The 21,444-nt window shown below is 34.7% G+C and overlaps 1 pseudogene; it reads right to left on the reverse strand.

Moving 5' to 3' along the window:
- Positions 1-762: 762 nt before the first annotated feature.
- LOC124984717 (cytochrome P450 2C9-like) overlaps positions 763-21,444 on the reverse strand; it is a 62,864-nt pseudogene continuing 42,182 nt past the window's right edge.

The raw sequence follows: 21,444 nt of genomic DNA on the forward strand, positions 1-21,444 counted from the left end.
AAAATGGAAACAATATAGTGTTCATGTGCACTTTAATTTTTAATCTGCTTCCATATCTTTTTTAGTTGACAAGTAGTGATCATATGTATTTATGGGGCACATTGCGATATATGTATACATGGAAGGAAGACTGATCAGGATAATTAACAGTCATTATCTCACACATATGTCCTTTAATATGGGCAGGATATTTAATATCTCCCCTTTTAGGAATCTTGAAGTATGCAACAAATCATTATTAACAGTAGGGACCATGTTCTGCCCTATATCATCAGAACCACTTCCACCTGTCTACTCTAAACTTTGAACCTTTAACTACCTTCTCTTCTTTCTCCATCCACTCACACTCTCACCCATCCCAAGTTCTAGCAACCATTACTTATCACTAATCTAAGAGCTTGTTGTTTTTATATTATTCAAAAATTAAAATCATGTTACTTTATCTTGCTGTGCATGACTTATTGCACTTCCTATAATGTCCCCCAGATTCTCCTTGGTTTAAAGTGATGGCATACTGAAAAGACACTAATGTGTTAAAATACAGAGTGGCTAATGCAAGTGTAGGAGTAAGTGTACAGGAAGCACACCTTTGTGAAAACTGAGGACACTCTCCAGTGGGGTTGGATGTTCACTGGAATTCAAAGGAATAGGGTGGTGAGAAGTAGGTCAGAGGAGACATGCCTGACAAGGAAGGAGGTGGAGCATGCTCCAAAGAGGAGATTCCAGAGGACAGCACAGCAGCAGCCAAAGGACTGCTCTTTTTCAGACAGGAATGAAGCAGATCTGGTATGCAGGTGGCACAGAGACAAATCCCGTGGCAACTGGGGTGGTATCAAGATCTTTTGGGTCCACCACAGATTTCAGGTGAAAGTTCTGTAAGATGGTGGTCAGGAATAAGAACAGTTCCATGCAGGCCAGACTTTCTCCTGCACAAACCCGTTTTCCTTTAAAAAAAAAAAAATGAGAGAGGGTAAATTCTCCTTGAACACTATATTTCTGTCTGGTCCAAGAAAAATGCAGTCACTATTCATGAATTATTGGATGGACAGATGGATGGATGGATGGACCAAGAATAAATATGGGGTTGCTGATGTAGATCAGTAATAGAGTTGCCTAGTTCATGTGAGATACTTGGTTGGATCCTCAGCACCACAAAAAAAAAAAAATAAAATAAATCAATAAAAAATTAAGTTATTGTGTCCATTTACAACTAAAAAATTTTTAAATGAGTAAATATAAATCCAGCTGATTAGTGAGAAGGATGAACATGCCTGTTATCCACCTAATAATTTATCAGCACTGCTCATTCCATCAATACTTATTGAGAATCAGCTTTCTTCCAAGAAATACATTAACCATACCACATTAAAACTGTTTTTTTTTTTGACATTTTATATTTCCTTCAATCTTGTCCCAGAAACACACACTGATTACTTGTGTTCCCTGTTTCCAGTCTGATTTCCATGATCTCTCTTCCCATTCTTCTGGTCCAATGAGCCTCATCAGCCTTAAACATAGAATGCAGTTTCAATCTTTATCTCATTCTGTTCCTTTTTCCCAGGATGCACTTCATACTTCTCTCAGATCCTAGATCGAATGTTATTTTCTTTAACACTGTTTGTGATTCCACCAGTCTCTACAGTCTTATCCTCTTTAGTTTTACTCAGCAGTGAAGTTTGTATTATATAAATCATTACTCACTATTTTTCTAACCTTCTGAAATAGGATTTTCATTAAGGAAGGGCTAATCTTTGTCATATGAATATCTGTAGTGCAAAACCTAAAAGCAAGACTGAAGTGTCAAAGAAACATTTGGGCCATGATATGTCAGAGATTCAGCACACACTTCAAGTGTGAAGATCCCTCTATTCAAAAATGAAGTAGATGTAGGGAAATCAGGGTGCTCTGGTGTCCCAAAAGGATAATGTGCCCCACTCACAAGGTCTGCTGACCGTCATTCACTAGTCAGAAGGCTCTGGCATCCTTAATCAGAAGCAAATATCCTACTCCTATGGTCAATTGCCTCTGTAAGAATGCCCTGCCTCTCTTCAGTTCATTTTCTTTGCCTCTTATAAGGGAGCTCTAGTGTCCTTTCTTCTATTTGAATGCCACTCAATCCATTTGATGCCTCACTATGTGGTATGACAGAACAGGCAGGAGGCATTTTCTCCCTCTGCCATCATGAACAGCCAATCCTTTATTCTTACTCCCACAAGACTTGTCATACTGGATTACTCAATCTCTTTATCAATCTGCTTGGTTAACTGAAGTGTGGGACACGTTTGCTGCCCTATTGTGTGCTGGGGATACTTACCATACCCAGAGCTCATCAGAGGAATGAGAGCCACCACATGGAAGGTACTCACCAAACCTGTGGATTTAGATACTTTTCACAGGGAAGATGGGGAGAGTTGAGATGAATTTCACCTTCTGAGAAGTGTCTGAGACACAGTGTTGTATTTTGAGGCATGACTCAATAGACCCTCTCTGTAGCTTTCTTACTTTGGAAGAAGTAGGTCAATTAACCCAAAGCCCCAGAAGGAGAACCCAGTAATGATGTTGTAGCCTGATCTTGGACAGTGTATGGGCACTGGGAGTGTTGCTCTTGATCATGTGCAAAGAACATTTCTACCAGCTCCAAAATGAGCATTATGTAGGTTTAATTGATCCCATGAAGGTGTCTGGTCCACCAAAGTCCCAGTGGAAATAAGTTTCTATTACCTGTTGAGAAAGGCATGAAGTAGTCACTCTTCTTGAATTTGCCATTCTTATCCAGGAAATGGCCTGGGTCAAATGTCTCTGGGTTTGGGAATTCTTTGCTGTCATGCAGCACAGATGTCAGGGATGTTATTATGCTTGTTCCCTGCAATGAACAGACACAGATAAACCAAAGAAGACTTAGAGCTTCATCCAAACATTATGATCTGTAGATAAGAAGTCCTTTTCCAAAGAGAAGCAGTTCACCAAACAAGTAATAAAATGTAAGTTTAATGCCAGTGACTAGGACATTGTTAAAATGTCCCCAGTAGCATTTGACATAGGGAGTACTTGAGTGCTTGAGCACCAAACTTTCTTTTCTCCTCCTCATCATGTTTGGATGCTGATGTCTGCTCTTAATCAATACTCTATTTTATAACTTCAGTTTTCACACATCTTGTATAGGATTCTGCTTTAAAATGGGTCAGTGGCTTTTTAAATATCCAGGATATTTTTTATAAGACCTTTCTAAGATAATAAAAAGTACAGCAGAAGCCAACTTAATGTATTTAACATTATCACAAAATTTGAGTTTTCTGAGAACTCTGGGAGATCTTTCCAAATGCATATGGATGACAAATTTTGAAAAAAATAATTTTCAAAAATTTTTTGACAATCATAAATAAAGGCCAAAGTATTTCAAATGTTCCATATATCTTTAAATTCAGTATGCTAAAATGTTTATTTTCTACATTTTATTCGTACCTTACAATGATACATAATACTGGGATTTTTTTATTTTACATTCATATTTGCACATAGTATAACACTATAATATGGTCAGTATCATTACCTTGTTCTTCCCCTTTTCTTTCACTCCAAACTCCCCCAGTCCCTTTTGTCTTTTCCACTGATTTTTATTCAATTTTAAAGAAACTCCCCACTGATTTATTTTTCCTTTTTCCCTCTATTTCTACATGTAACAGTAAGCATGTGTCCCTTGACTTTCTGAGTTTGACTTATTTTGCTTAACATAATGCTCTCAACTTCCATCTCTTTTCCTGAAAATGACGTAATTTCATTTTTTATGGTTGAATAAAACTCCATTGTATATAGGTACCATATTTCTTTATTCTTTCATCTGTTGATGGATATCCAAAGTGTATTCATGTATTGACTGTTGTGAACATTGCTGCTATTAACATGGATATGCATGTATCACTTTAGTATGCTACTTTAAGTACTTAGAATAAATGAAGGGGTGTATTGGATTATGCGGTGGACCCTGAAGATACAAATGTTTCTTGAGGATGTAAAGACAGATATAATTTCAAAAATTGTATCAACTGAACACTTTTAATAGAGAAACAAATAGGCTGAACATGGTGGCGTGTACTTATAGCCCTAGATGCTAAGGAGGCTAAGGCCTGAAGATTTCTTGAACCCAGGAGTTTGACATCAACCTGTGAAACATAGAGACATCTTGTCTCAAGAAAAGAAAGGGAAAGAAAGGAAACAATTACATGATCATTTACTCCAAGACACAAATATTTAACTTGAAATCAATCACCAATTTAATTGTAGGAGCTAAACTATTAGAATTCTTGAAAACAGGTAAGGGCAAATTGTGCAATCTTGAGCCGGCATATTTTTTTAATAAAGTGCAATTTATAAAAGAAAACCTTGATTCTGTCAGTTTATCATAAACCTAAAACTTTATGCAATAATATTCATCTTAGGTAATTAATTAATATAAATGAAAATATAATCCACCTCAAATTTTTTACACAAATGTTCATATTGATTATATTTAAAAAGTCAAAAACCAGAAACAACCAAAATTATCCAAGTCCTTATGAGTGAATACAAAATTCAAGGTCTTCTTTATAATGGAATACAATTCAGTAATAAAAGGGAATGAACTACTAATACATGTAAATGAAAATGAATCTAAAACATATTCTTGTACATTAAAAAACAGAAACATGAAAATATAATGGAGACCACTAAGGTATAGGGAGGGGATTAGGAGGAGGAAGAGGAGAGGGGAGGGCACAGGAAGATACTGGGGAATGAAATTGATCAAATTATTTTATGTGCAAGTATCAATTGGCCACAATGAAACATATTATTCTGTAAAATTATTATATGCCAATAAATTTTTTTTTTAATTTGGATCAATAAGAAGAACACTGGAGAAAGAATAAATGAAGGTAAAACAGCCAGAGATAAATGACTGTCGCTGGCTCTTTGCGGTACCAAATCCGCGGATTTTTGTCACCGCCTGCAGCAACAATTTGCGCGGGTCTTTATGTGTGGTGCACTGGAAACGAACTACTTTTACTACCTTTCTTTAGTGGGCTGCTTTCTCACTTATTCGCTTGTTCCCTGGGCTATAGAGGAAGAAAGACTTTTCTTAGGGAGAGAGAGAGAGAGACTTTGCATAAGAGAGAGAGAGACTACACTTTCAGAGATCCATATCTTCTTAGTTCTGCTGCTTCTTAAAGGTGCATCCTGCATCCTGTGAACTAAGGGTGTGTCTACCTAAGGTGCTTTAGTGATGTGCCCCACGTACTGCAATCTGTGATCTGCAACCTAAAGGTGTGTTCTCAGTTCTCCGCTCTGCAATCTGCCTTCCCCCGCTGCCTGCTGTTTCTCTCTGCTAACTGCTTCTATCTGCTTGCTGCTTCGTCTTCTTCCTTTCTGCTAATGGCTTCTCTGCTTCTTTCTGCTAGCTGGTGCTTTTTTCCTTCTACCTACTGCCTGCTTATATTCCCTCCAGAAGGCAGAGGGCGGGACCACGCCAGTTGAGATCAGGCGAGGAGCCAGCTGTCCAATCATGAGCAGGCATGAGCAAGAGCACTCGGGAACACTTGTGCACCCGTACTGCCTATGTGATCAAAACAACTTCTGGCTGACTGCCAGGCGCTGTCTTGGCGAGTCCGCATGGCATAGCCCCCAACGAATGATTTCATTATGTGGTGTTCTATGTCATATTCTATTGTATGACTTTCTTGATAAATCAAAACCATAGGTGCAGAAATCAGATCCATGGTCACCAGGGCCTGAACGTGAGGAAATATTATTGGCTGTAATAGGAGGATGAAAAATCTTTATGGGGTAATGGAAATACTATATCCATAGGCAAAGTATCTCTCTGTGCTGCTTAGGCTGCTTTCAAACTTGTGGGCTCAAGCCATCCTCCTACTTCAGCCTCCTGAGTAGCATGGCCTATCATGCCCAGCAATATTTTATGTTTTAATTTTTCTGTGGCTGCACCAGTGCATATATTTGTCCCAACTGTTTTGACTGTATACAAAAGAGAATCAGTTGTAGGTTGGGGATGTATCTTAGTGGTAGAGTGCGGAGCATGCACAAGACCCTGAGTTTGATCATAACCACTGCAAAAAAAAGAAAGTGAGGGAATTATTTTACATTACATTACTTAGAACTCCATCAAAAATAGAACAAGGTTGAGTAATATTCTATTACATTTATATTCTACATTTCTTTATTCATTCTTCTGTTGAAGAGCACCAAAAATACATTCTAATGTCATGTATAACTTAAAAGCACAAATAAATAAAAATATAGAATAAGAAATTGTATCAAAATGAATTTATGGTGAAAATTAAGTTTTCCTCTCACTTTACCACAGAAACCAATGTGGACTTTTCAGAAACCACTGTTGCCACCAATCAGTGATATGTTCCTTCATAATTGTTCTATGGATATAAGACAAATAAACCCATATGCAACAGTTTTATGCAACTTCTTATTTTGCTCTTTTTTCCACCCAAATTAAAGGTATTCTGTTGCATTTTTATTTTGTATTAACAAAAAAATTCAGGTACTGCCTTATTTTATACACACAGCTACATTTTACATGCTGAATACTATGACTGGCATATTACACTGCTGACAAGTTTTAGGCAATTTGCAGATTTTTTTGTGAGAAACAACTGTAATGAGCACATATTGGACATTCCTGTTTGCACTTGGAGTATATACCAAAAATTAGAATTCTACATCATAGAATATACATTTTATATTTTCTTTTTCTTTTCTTTTCTTTTCTCTTCTCTTCTTTTCTTTTCTTTTCTTTTCTTTTCTTTTCTTTTCTTTACTTTTTTATTTAGACCAAGTATTGAACTGAGGGTGCTTAAGAACTGAGCTACATTCCCAGCCAGATCTCATTTTATTTTTTATTATTTGAGATAGAGTCTTGCTAAGTTGCTAGGGCATCACTAAACTTTTGAGACTGACTTTGAACTTGCAATCCTCCAGCCTCAGTCTCCTGAACTGCTGCAATTATAGGTATGTGTCACTGAGACTGGGTTACATTTTTACTTAAATAGATACTGCCAAATTGTTCTTCAAAATGGATGTACCAGTTTAGAATTCTGCCAATAGCACATGAAACTGTTCATTGATCCTTACATATCTTCATCAACATAATGCTCTCTCAGTCTTTGCATAAGAGATTTGGATGAAAATGATATCCCCTAGTATTACTTTTTGTTTTGCAGATGTTACCTGGTGAACTCTCACAGAATCATAAGGAAGCAAATAAGGTATTATTAACAGTGTGAAAATGAGAAAGCCAAGGCTCAAAGGGATCACAAATCTAATGAAGATAGTATTTAGGAGTTTCAGAGCCATAGTTGATACATAGTTGAGGTCCTCCTGACCCTTGGATAAAATAAATTCTTAGATAAAGGTGACTTGCATTTCTAAGTAGCTGCCTGACATCCATTTTCTGGATACAGTTGACAGAAGGCAGTACCTGATGTGTTTAGAAGACAAAGGAGAAATACTCTTTCACACAAGTGACATTTCTTTCACCCGCTCCCCTGTATATGCAACTGTGATCCTGATTCTGCATTTTTCTGGTTAAGAAATCAGAACTCCCCAACACAAAAGAGACATGCTCTCACTGCAGTAATCATCATTGAACCTTCCACATCTCAGAGGAAGCCATCCTTCTCAAAATGTTTCATCAACCATTTCAAAATTGTGTGTGTGTTTGTGTGTGTTTGTGTGTGTGTGTGTGTGTGTGTGTGTGTCTGGAGTCGGCAGTTTTATTGTCTGCCACCTGTCCAATTCAGTCCTCAAGTATGAACCTCTGTCTTAAAGGTGCAATTGCTCCATTGTCACACTGTTAACATTTTAGAAAGGCATCATGGTACAAGCAATTTGGATATTTATGATACTTCCAATGGCGTAATGTAGTTTAATATCATAGAATGGAATACAAGATTATTTTTAGCAAAATAAATACATATTTCATAGAAAATGGAATAAAATAAAGAATATCAATAATTCACTGCAATTCAATTCAGTTTTGGTCAGTCAATGAGACAGCACCAAAATACATTTTTGTGTGTTCTAGGTTTTTAGGTTTGGAGAATTTTTTTTTTCAATTATGTACTTATTTATGGTGTGAAGATGTATTGCATGGATGTAAAGATTAAATCAGTATAAGTAGCATTTTCATCACATTATTTTTTCTTTGGTGACATTTGAACTGCTCTCCTTATTACTTATAAGATACATAATCAATGGCTGTACAGTAAAGTTATCCTAGTGTGCTCTAGAACACTATAAAATGTATTGCCTCTATCTAACAATATTTTGTTGCCCTTATTCCAAAAATAATGAAAGACACTGAATCCTATTTGGGAAAAGACTAAGAAAAGTGCTGTCCTACTTGTTCATATACAGCATTTTTTAAAATTTATGTGGCCATTCTATTTTACAAGTTCTAGGCTTATGAAATATGAAGCAATAGGAAGTCAAGCATGGTGATGCTTGCCTGTAATTCCAGTGACTTGGAAGGCAGAGGCATGATGATCCCTAGTTCCAGGCCAGTCTCAGCAACTTAGTGAGAACCTAACCAACTTGGTAAGGCCCTGTCTCAAAATAAAAAAATTAAAAGGACATGTATTTAGTTCAGTTGTAAAGCACCACTGGGTTTAATCCCCAATACCAAAAAGAAAAAGAAATAAAACAAAGATTATTAGAACCTTTCAATCACATTAGTACTAATACTTAGATTCAAATACTTTTCCTTTTTTTTTTTTGCAGTGCTGGGCTTGAACCCTGAGTCCCATGCTTGGGAGGCAAGCACTCTACCATCTGAGCTATATCCCCAGACCTTCAAATACTCTTTTGATAAAACATGTGAAAATTGCTAAAAATAAATAAATAAATAAAAAAATAAAATGTTTTATATAATAAATTTTGTTTTTTTAATTTTTTAAAAATTTGAATCATTGTACACAAATGGGATCAACTACCATTTCTCTTTTTGTCACAAAGTAGAATTATACCATTTGTATAATCATAGGGTATTGATGTTTGTCTCATTCTATTATTTTTCTTTCCCCCACACCATCTCCACACTCATTTTCCTCTATACACTCCATCCTTCTTCCATTCCTACCTCCTTCTCCCCTTCATTATGTATCACCATCTACTTATCAGAGAAATCATTCAGCATTTGGGTGTTTGGGATTGGCTTATTTCACTTAGCATGATATTCTCCAGCTCCATTCATTTAACTGCAAATGCCATAATTTTATTCTTCTTCATGGTGAATAATATTCCATTGTATATACCACAGTTTCTTTATCCATCCATGTGTTGAAGGGCATCTAAGTTGGATCCACAATCTAGCTATTGTGAATTGAGCTTCTATAAACATTGATATAGCACTGAACTATGCTAATTTTAAGTCTTTTGGGTCAAATTGTGGTTCCATTCCAAATTTTCTAAGGAATCCCCATACTGCTTCCAGAGTGGTTGTACCAATTTACAACCCCACCAGCAATGTATGAGTGTACCTTTCCCCACATCCTTGCCAACACCTATTGTTTCTTGTATTCTTGATAATGGACTTTCTAACTGGGGTGAGATGGAATCTTAGGGTAGTTTTGATTTGCATTTCTCTTATTACTAAAGATGTTCAACATTTTTTCATATATCTGTTGATTGTCGACCTTCTTATGTGAAGTGTCTGCTCAATTCTTTAGCCCATTTATTGATTGGGTTATTTGTATTCTTGATGTAAAGTTTTTTGAGTTCTTTATAGATTCTGGAGGTTACGGCTCTATCTGAAGTGTGTGTGGCATAGATTTTCTTCCACTCTGTAGGCTGTCTTCACATTGTTGATTGTTTCCTTTGCTGAGAAAAAGCTTTTTAGTTTGAAAATATCCCAATTATTGACTCCTGCTTTTATTTCTTGTGCTTTGAGAGTTAGTAAAGGAACTCTGGTCCTAAGCTGACATGATGAAAATTTGGACCTGCTTTCTGTTCTATTAAGTGCAGGGTCTTGATCCATTTTGAGATAAGTTTTGTGCAGGGTGAGAGATAGGGATTTAGTTTCATTTTGCTGAATATGGATTTCCAGTTTTCCCAGCACCATTGAAGAGGCTATTTTCTCCACTGTATGTTTTTGGCACCTTTGTCTAGTATGAGATAACTGTCCACCTCACTGAGTGACAGCAGAACTTATTTTTATAATTCATAAGGGGGTCATTAGAATAACCTGTGCAGGTGCAATTTCCTTCATTGTTCCATACAGAAAGGAAAAGCTCATTGCCTTGGGTTCTGGGCTAACAAATCTCAACAGAGATTAGGCATAACATGATCTTCTGCTTGTTTTCTTTGCTGAAAACAAATTGAATTTTAAAAAAAATCTAACCCTTGAATGAAATCTTTCATCATCAGGTCAAGTCCCATCACCTCTCTGGAAAGTTCTCCATTCACTTTTCTATAGAAGAAGAAAACAATATTTCTAATCTTATTACAATCATAATTCTTTCTTCACCATGAAAACACCACTCTCAGTTCTATCATTTGTAAATTTTATTAGTCATATGTTCTGACTTTAAGAGAATTAGAATAGCTAGTAGCACACTGACCAGAAAGTATAAAGGAATAAAGAAAATTTGTTAGACTCATTGGAAATTTGCTGAGATAAAAATTGTTTCCAAGATTACACAGCTAGGGGAACATGAGAGATTGGCTGATAACTGTAGTCATTTTTCATCCCTGTTAGTCAACAACTCTTGAGTCAGAGCAGGAGGTGTTATAGTATTCTCTCTAGTAGGGAAGGAAAGAACTCTTTCTGGAAAAAGGTGAGCATCATCTGAAATTGCAACTTTGCTTATATAAACGTACTTAAGCAAATATTATTAGGCATTCCAAAGATACAACTAAGAGACTGAAAAAAAAAGAAAGTGGGAGGACAGAAAGATAATAAAAGTAGTCTCAATGAAGGAAATACAGGCTTCCTTATTTTATGAGGTCAGCATTATTTGACAGAAATATGACAAAGAAATGTCAAGTGGAAAAGTTGGAGAAAAGTCTGTCAAAAATATTAATAAAAATGCTGGGGAGCTAATTGACCAAATTATATTGTTATATAATGTGCATGCATATATATGTGACAACAAATTTCATCACAACAATAATGCACTGATAAAAAATATGGGAAGAGAAAAAGTCTATACTAAAATGTAGAAGATCAAATACAGTTGTATGTCTATGTTTACATTATGCATATTTAGTGGAGAACAAGACCAAAATACATGACCATCAACACATGATCAATGGATGCAGAGAATCTATTTGATGGAACTGTATGTTACACTTAAAAAATGGCATAGTATAAGAAAACATCAAACACAAACATGGAAAGGAAAACTTCCCTAATCTGTTCAAGAATATCTGCAAAAGTGTACATAAAACATCACACTCAATAGTCTGATGCTAAACCTTTACCTCCTGCTAGGTTTAAAAACAATTAAAAGCTTGCTTAACGCACCACTTCTGTTCAACACTGTTCTGGCCATTGAGACAGGAAAATAATGTAAGAAACAGAAATTAAGGTCACTAGGAATGGAAAATATAAATAAAACAAATATTAATAAGATAGCAGGATAAGGTACATAGGAAATTCCAAAAGAATATAAACACAAATTATTAGCAATCATTTAAAAAGTAACTAAGAATTATACATATAAGTTCATTAAAATAAAACTAGCAATATGCCCAAATGCCTGGAACATCACATTGGAAAAGTCATTATTCAAACTGTAAATTTATATTGGCTTTCAAACATTAATTAACTAATTAAAATCTTTCAGGGCTGTGGATATAGCTCACTTGGTGGAGTGCTTGCCATGCATGCAGGAGGGCCTGGGTTCAATTCCCAGCACCACAGAAAATATATAATAATACAAAAAAAATTTTTTAAAAACCTTCAAAACGTGTGAAATTATTCCATTGAAAACAAAACATTGTTAGAAAAAATAAAGAAAACAAAAAAGAATGAGAACATATACAATGTGGATTAACTGAAATATTCAACATGTTAAGATGTTAATTCTTTCCAAGCTGATCTATAGATTTAATATTATGTTGAAAAATATCCCAGAAGAGTGGTTTTGGAAATTAACAAAATGATTCAAAATTCACTTGGAAATAGAAAGTGCTGAGTATAGAAAAAAAACAATCTTGAAGGAGCAGAACAAATATGGAAAATTCACACTGCTGTACATCAGGAACAGCTATGGAACTTCATGACCTTGTCTGTCCAGCACTGAGACCATCAAGGTGCTTCATTGGATGAGCTTTGTACTTCTCTCCCTTGGGTTGGCAGAGGATTGGGACCATAATGCTAATTCGGGGACTTGAATGTGAGAAAAACAATCTTACCTTAGGGATGAAGTAGTTTCTGAATTTAGTGTCACAGTTCACTGAGTGGGGCAGACTGGTTGGTACGAGGTCAATGTATCTCTGGATCTCATGCAGGACGGCCTCTGTATAAGGCATACTGCTCTTGTCCTGCATGCAGGGGCTGCATTGTCTGCCAATCACACGGTCAATCTCTTCCTGGACTTTTTCTGATAAGATTAAAAATAAGAACTAATGGAAAAGAGACAAATAGTATATTTCTTAAAATATTCGAGGTTATGTGAAACATCATGGGTGTATCCAAATGGTATTAGAAATATGACTTATATGCAACAAGTACTTCTGGGAATTAAAAAGATCACCATGATACTATATGTATCTATTTTTATCTATTTATCAAGATCTATCAACAAATACTGATACATATACAAAAATACATACATGCATATACATAAATGTATGATTCATATACATTTATGACTCTCCTACACATGAGGTATTAAAACATATCTACAAATTTATATAAGCTTAACATTCTAGCTTATATCGAATATAAATATAAATGATAAAATGTTTCAAAATATCAGCTTATCTCATGAGTAATTAATTATTATCATTGCTGAAAGCAAAACAGATAAAAACATTAATTTTATGACAAAATAAAATATGATTATAAATTTAAATTCTACTAATGAATCTACTTATATTCATGTATATATGGGATTCTGTATTCATGTATAAGTCTGTGTGTGGTTTTCAGTGGAACCCTTTTCAATCTTTCATTCCTCAAATGTAGTCTTTTTGAATCATTAAGGTTTCTTCTAAAATGTTTATTTTTCTAAATAATATTCTATCATGGTTTCTTGATTTAGAAAGATTAAGATCCATCTCTATTCCTTGCAAAATATATACCATGAATAAATATGCACGCCCACATCCCTCACACACTCCCTCTGTACTCCTATTTATTTTGATCACAATTTTTCATTATATTAATATATTTTATTTACACCATTATAACCTCATAAACAATGTTCACTGATAAGGTAACTATGTGTATGTTTCTTTAATTGCATATGTTTAACACATATTTCAACAACTTATACCAATTCCTAATTTTCTATTTTAAAGCTCACAGTAATAATTTTCTGAATGCTTAAACTTCAGACTCTCTCATTTTCCTGATCTTCCAACACATCTGCTGTGTCTACTTAATATGGACAATTGGTTGTTTCCTAGACCTGCTGCCCAGAAGCCTCCTTTTAACTCCCATCTTTATACCTAAGGTCCCCTCATTCCTGGAACCTGTGACTGCTTCTGCCTTGATTTTAAATATTTGGATGAAGCATATGCTCTAATATATTCCTGTGAGAGTGAAAAAGAGGAATAAATTTTGTAGCAAACATAGATCTAAAACCATATTTCCTTTCTTTTTGTTGATATTTTGTTTTGTTGTTTGAGTTTGTTGGTTGGTTGGCAGGTTGGTTTGGGTGGGGGTTTTGTTTTTTTTATTTTGTTTCCTCTTGTTTGTCCTGGGGATTGACCCAGAGGCCCTCTACCTCTGAGCCACCACCACAGCACTTTTGTTTTATTTTGAGACAGGCTGGCCTGGCTAGCCTTGAATTTGCCTAAACTTCCTGCTTCAACCTCCAAATAGCTTGGATTATAAGCTTCTGCCATCACAACTGGCTCTTATATTTTTCATTACCACACAAAACAACGGTTGCTCTTTAGAACTCTGATGCCCTTCTGATTCATAAATCCTTATACAAGACAGAATTTAATTCTGAAAGTTTATGCAATTTTTAACTTTAATTTGATATTCTAAAATTGATTTCACAAACTCTTTGCTTCAGATCCTCTAGAGAGTAAACCTCTCTTCCTAGGAGAGGAAAACACTTAACTGCTCAAAGGAGTTGTAGCAGGCAACTGAGCATAGAGGAGCTCCTATGTAATGCTGCAAATTTCCCATAACATGATCAACATGTGTTGGTTCTAAATCTTGAACTTCATGGATAATTTTTGGTACTCAGACTGGCTTTTCCACACTAATAAAACTTCTTCTGACATATTGGCTACAGCTTGATCCTCTCTACAGACTTCTTTCTGCCTCTGTGTTTCAGAAATTTGTTGAAGTTTTGTTTGCTTTTTCCTTTACTCCTCCTCTCCCACATTAACAGGGGTAATTTTCATTTGTAATTACTGTATAAGAGTTTTGATGGAGTCCTGAAACAGGAAAAGATGGTGTTTGCTTCTATTCTGCTATACATTACTGGCACTCTTTAAAGGAACATTTATAAATAGAGTTGGTAAAAAATAAACTTAATAAAAACATACTTCTGGAATAATAAAATTCCTTTAGGCATATCTTCTAAGTAGCAACACTTAAACAAAGGTTATTTTTCTAATAAAATTCCTTTAGGCATATCTTCTAAGTAGCAACACTTAAACAAAGGTTATTTTTCTAACCTTTGAGATAACTTTTCAGACACTAGTAATACATCTGCAACCTCATTAAATTTCTAAAGTTTCTATTTACACTTCCATAAAGAATTTTTTTTCTCCCTATCTAGCACTAGAGCAAGATATTTTCAGAATAAGGAAAGATTTCCACAGAAATCTTGCAAGAACACACCTAATATTCCAAGTGGATTTTCTGTGGAAAGACCAATATGCAGTCTTAGGCCGACTCATGCTAGCTGTTGCATGCTGCAAATCACTTCCCAGTGGAATCCAGACATGAACAGAGCTCCACTGCTTTGCTACTGCCCATGTTGTCCTTCACTTCTCTGTCACTGTCCCCTACTGTGCCATGTTTTCTTTTTTATATTCCTTCACTAAATTTGGAAAAATATAACTGGCAGCACAGAAACTTCAATATGGACACGTCTTTCAGAAAAATAGATGAGGGCACTAGCAGTGTCTTCCCATATTTCTGTTGTGAAATTCGCCCTGCTCACCATCTGCAGTCATACCTGTGACCTCTGGGTTCTTCAACAGGTGAAGGAGACCATATGTCAGAGTGGTGCTTGTTGTCTCTGTTCCAGCTCCAAACAGGTCATTCAAACATTTATTGAGGTTTCAGTGGTAAATTCAGTCTGTGGATTGTCCTTTTCCTAGGAATAATTGAATGCACTTATTTCACAATTCATTTAGCTTTTAATTATAATGATTTCAAAAGAAATCAGGTGCTTATAAACATAAGGAAACATGTAAACAAAAGAATACAATTTTATAAAAAGATTCTGTGTGGTATGCTAAACTACAAATTAATTGACCAAATGTCCATTTCTTACCTTCTTACCCCTTGTTGCCTAAAGATTCTGTTTCCCATCCTTTTTGCAAATAGGAAGGACATGTAAAGTAATTCTAATTAAAAAAGACAAAAAGAAGTCTGCTTGTGCCACTTCTCTTTCCTTCTTTCTACATAAAATATAGACACATAATGTAGGTAAGACAAAAATAGTTTTGAAATTGCAAGATTTAAGCATGAAGATAAAAACTAGTATATTAAGTACAATGTTTTAGTTCATTCTTTTGCTACAACAGACTACCAGTAACTGGGTGATTTATAAAGAATACAGGTTTATTTTGTACCAGCCAACTGTCAACACTGTCACATTGTGAACCAACTTTCATTATGAGTTTTGAGCGGGACAGTATAAATGCAACTATAACATTTAATGAAGGAAAATTGAAGGCACCTGAGTCTCCAATGTTTCTGGGCTATTGTACTAACCCTAGTGTAGCCCACCACAAATCTTCCTTGTATGTAAGATGAATAAATCCACTATTCTAAGCACTGGCAAATGAATATTCACTAACTTGTAGATAAAGATGATCATGATTGATAGCAAGAGGTAAATTGGTAAATTAGGGCTATATCATGGAATATTATATAACAATCAAGAATGTGCACATTTCTTCTTCTGATAATTCACTTGGGCTCAGGATTTCCCACACATTTAATAAGAATGGGAAAATGTGCAAAAGCTAATATGACTGTAGAGTATAAAACAATCAAAAAGGGAATGAATTACAAAGACAGAAAGTACTCCAGATGTGAGGTGACAGGTAACTTGACTTAGGAAAAAATTACAAGAGTGAATTCCCTCTGAAATTCACCCTGATTTAAGATACAAATTGAACAAGGCATGATAAACATGAAGACAGAGAGTTTAGGTATTAACTATTCATTTAGAATTAAGGAGAGCATAGGAATGATGCATATTCTGAGGATAAGAGCTGACTCAATAGAGCTCTCATACAATGGAAATTGAGAAAAAAAAAAGTACTTGATGCAAGCAACTAATTTTGATTGAGGATTGAGTGTATTAATTGACACAGACATGACATCAACAATAATTAATTTTAAATATTGACTAACAGAAAGTTGAAAACCTAGAATAACCCTAAAACTTGAATTATATATAAAATATGAAGTTTTATAAATAGACCATTGGCAAAATTCATTTTCTGCAGTTTATATAATATCCAGGTGGGCTATAGAATGTTCAATAATATATAATCAACATTTAGAGAGTCATCTATCTCAATAGGCATATTTTCTGGACAAGGTAACATTGACTTTACCTAGTTTTCTGAGATTGTCAAACAAACTTTCCAAGAAGACCCAAATAGGAGCATATTCCATGGCATGGAGTAAAACATTCAGTATACTTCAGATCAAACTACTGAAAATAAGTAAAATAGAAGACCAGAGGAAGCCACAATATTGTAGTAATTCACTTCGTATCAATGAAAACATCAGTTCTACATATAAAATCTCAGGCAGAAAGACTGTGGGAAATTTTCGTAGAGCTAGCAGACTGGTGAATATAAAAAATGTTATGTTTTCCAGCAAAAGAGAATGAATAAAAGCAACAGACAGGTGCAGCATTCAGTGAGTGGTGACTCAGTGGGGAAGGGGAAGCTCCCCTCCAAGAGACAAATGAATCTCTCTCACCAAGTTTAAGAAAAGCAGACATCATTGTTTAACACAGTCACATCTGAGCAGAAAACAAACTCAGATGACATATCTTACTTATACTTAGAAGTACACCTCCATCTAAAAAATAAACAAAAAAAATAAAACAAAATAAAACAACAACAAAAAAGACAAGATATGTAGAACTGAGTTTTAAAAAATCTTGAATATAGCAGGATACAAGATCAACAGGCAAAAATCAATTGATTTCTTGTACTCTAATAATAAACCTTCTGAGAAAGAATTCAGGAATACCATTCCATTCAAAATAACCTCAAAAACTCAAATTTAGTTTAGAATAAATCTATCCAAGGAAGTGCAGCTCTCTTCACTGAAAATCATAGAATGCTAAAGAAAGTAATTGAAGAGAACCACAGAAGATGGAAAAACTACCCATAGTTTTGGACAGGAGAATTAACATTATTTAAGTGTTGATATTACAAAAAATGAGATATAGGTTTCATGCAATCTTGATCAAGATACAAATGATATTCTTCACAGAACTAGGAAAATCAGTCCTAAAATTTATAAGACTCACAACATCTAAAGCAATAATGAGAAATAAGAATATTTCTGGAAGCAACAAAATACATGATCTCAAATTATACTAGAGTTTTAGTAATAAAAACAGCATAGTATTATCAAAAAATCCATAAAATCCAACAATACAGAGACAAATCCACATAGATACAATAATCTGGTACTTGACAAAGCTGCCAAAAATATGTGTTGGAGAAAAGATATTATTTTTAACCAAGGACGCTGAGAAAACTGGATATTGACATGTAGAAGAATAAAACTTGATCATTGTCACTTACCCTCCACAAAAGTAATCTCAAAGTGGATCAATGAGAGAGGCATTATATCAGAAACTGTACAAGAGCCAGAAGAAAGCATAGGTTCAGAATTCTAACATATTGGAACAGGTACCAACTTCCTGAATAAGATATCTAAAGCTCAAGTAACAAAACCAAGAATCAATCAATGGGATGACTTTAAATTAAAAAGATTCTTCACAGCAAAATACAAGAGCATGAAAAGTCTAGAGATGTGGAGAATATCTATTTCAGGTGCTCTTATGACAGGGGATTACTCTCCAGATTTATAAAAAACTAAAAATATCCTTAACACCAAACATACAGATAAAACAATCAGGAATTGGGCAAATAAACTAAACAGACATTCCTCAAAAGGAGAAATGTAAATGACCTACAAACATATAATAAAAATGCTCAGCATCCCTGGTGGTGGAGAAATACAAATCAAAGTTATATTGAAATATCATCACACTCCAGTTAGAATGACAACTCTCAATAATACAAAGAACAATAATAACTTTGGAAGATATCAGTGACAAAGTACACTCATATGTTCTTGGTGGAACTGAAAATTGGTACAATCAATTGGTACAAGCAATACAGAGATATGCAAAATTCAGGAATGGAATCACTACAAGACAGAGCTCTTCCACTCTTTGGTGTTTACAAAAAGAACTAAAATAAGTGTGCTGTAGTGATACAAGCATACCCACGTTTATAGCAGTACAATTCACAATTACCAAGTTATAGAATCAACCTAGATGTCTTCAATAGACAAATGGGTAATGAATATTGATAAATATACACAATAAAGTTTCATTCTACCATAAAGAAGAATGAAATTGTGTCACTTGTTAGTTAATGGATGAAACTGGAGGATATCATGCTAAAAAATATCCTTACTCATAAAGTCAGGAGATCAATGTTTTGCTTATATGTAGAGTGTAGATAGATAGAAGTACAAGGGAAAATAATAGAGTAGAGTAAGAGGATTCAGAGGGAGAAAAGAGGGGAGGACATGGTGAATTACTGGAGCACAAAATATACCAAATTATCCTATGTTCATGTATGAACCATACTACAATGTTCATGTATGTGCAGGACTCAATGTAGTATGTTCATACGTGTGTGTGTATGTGTGTGTATACACATAGCTCATCAACAGCAAGCTAAGCTAGAATTAGAAATCCCCAGCCTCCCCCAGTAGAGACAGTTAAAGTAGGGAAACCAGGAAGTCTAAAACAAAAAAACAAAAAGAACAACTGTTTGAATTTCTTAAGTGTCAAACTAGAAATCCCTGAAGTTTACATTTTTCTTTCAAACTACAGTATTTTCCCCCTTTTGTCACTTACATATAATAATGGGTATTGCTACACTGTCTACTAGAATACACAAGACCAATAGCCACTTATGCTGTACTATTCACTAGGTTGGTGAGGGTCCAACCTGTGACTCAGTCTGGGCACAGAGGGGATGCTAAAATAGAATGGACAAGATGATCTTCATCTCAGAAGATTTTGGAATAAAAACATTAGAGGGAAAGGTCTCTATTTCAAAAACCTGAGAAAGAAAAATTACTTTTTTAATAGGACAGATATTGCATCAACTACTTGATAAAAACTGTTTCCTACTGTCTGCCCAAATTTTGTGTTTTGTCAGAATTATCTCTCATTTTATGTATTTTGTCAATTCATTGGATCATCTCTTAGTATACCTTTTCTTCTCTTTGATGTGCATTTCCTTCCCTTGTCTTTCATCCTTTATATTTGAATCATTTTAACTTGTATCTCCATTTCCTGCAGCACTTTTCCTTTTTTCCTTATATATTCTGCTTCCTTATTTGTTATTTGCACATTTTATCCCTTTTTCAATGAAATTTAATGTACTATTAAATATTAATTTCCCTTGTCTATTGCAAATCAATACTCTTTGGTCAACAGTGCTGTAGTGGTCAGTCAGTAATAATAACTTCTGTGAACATTAGATTGATATATGATTTGCTCTTAAATTACCATTTTAAATTCCTTTCAAAGTGGTAGCAATGATTGAATTTAAAATGTTAACATTCTGATTGGATGTGTTAAAGCTAAGTCAGAGGAACATTATTGAGATGTAACTACTTACAAAGGAACTTCACTTAAAAGAGGAAGAGGAATCCATTTCAAGAGAACCACAAAACAGGACTCAAGAAAACATGAGTAAACAAGTCAACAGGACATCTACAAAATATATATAACCTACCAATATCTGAATCTACCAATTTAGATGCAGATGAAGTGTCAAAGAATTAAAAACTTTAATGGTTAAAATGATCAATGAACTATATGAAGATATAAGTGAAGGAAGGGGAGAGAAAAATGTAAGAAATGAAAGAGCATTCAAAGTGCAGATAGAGACTTTGAAAAAAGAATATACAGAAATCCTGAAAAGAAAAAGTAAGGATATATAATATTCAATTAAAAGTCTCTCTAATAAATTAGACCACATAAAAGACAAAATTTCAGGAATACAAGACAAGGTGTATGAACTTTAAGACTCAGACAGCAAAAAATAAAAGAAATAAGAAATCATGATCACAAGTTAAAGAAATCAGGGACAAGTCTATGAGACGAATCTAAAGAATCATTGGGATTAAAGAGAGAACTGAGATTAAAGCTAAAGGAATGAATGACCTTTTCAGTGAGATCTTTCAGAGAAATTTCCATACTTATTGAGTGAGAGGGCTCCAGATAGACACATTCAGAACCCCAAACAAGATCAAGAAAGAACCTCTCCAGGACACAGCACACTTAACACCTGTCATACAGAAAAGAAGAATTTTAAAAGTATAACATAATATTATGTCACATTGAGAGATATTTTAGGCAGAATTACTCCTGATTTCTTAACTGAGAATGTAAAAGAGAGGAGGAAATGAAATAGTTTATTCCAAGCCTTGACAGAAAATAATTGCTAATCAGGATTACCATATCAGGCAAAACTAGCCTTCAGGATTGAAGAGAAAGTGTAAAACTTTCAAAATGAGAAGAAACTACAAGAATCCATGATGATTTGGTGGACCGGTTGTGGAATGTTATGATTTAGAGCTGAGGGATTCCCCCAAAAGATCGTATATGAGACAATGAAAGAATTTTCAAAGATGGAATGATTAGAAATGAGAGGTATAAAACCATAAGTTCATTAGTCACTGATGTGGGTTCACTGGGCAGGACCTGTGGGCAGGTAAGGTAAGGCTGAAGG

The sequence above is a fragment of the Sciurus carolinensis genome, chromosome 5, assembly GCF_902686445.1.
Source record: "Sciurus carolinensis chromosome 5, mSciCar1.2, whole genome shotgun sequence".
In the NCBI taxonomy this organism is placed as follows: domain Eukaryota; kingdom Metazoa; phylum Chordata; class Mammalia; order Rodentia; family Sciuridae; genus Sciurus; species Sciurus carolinensis.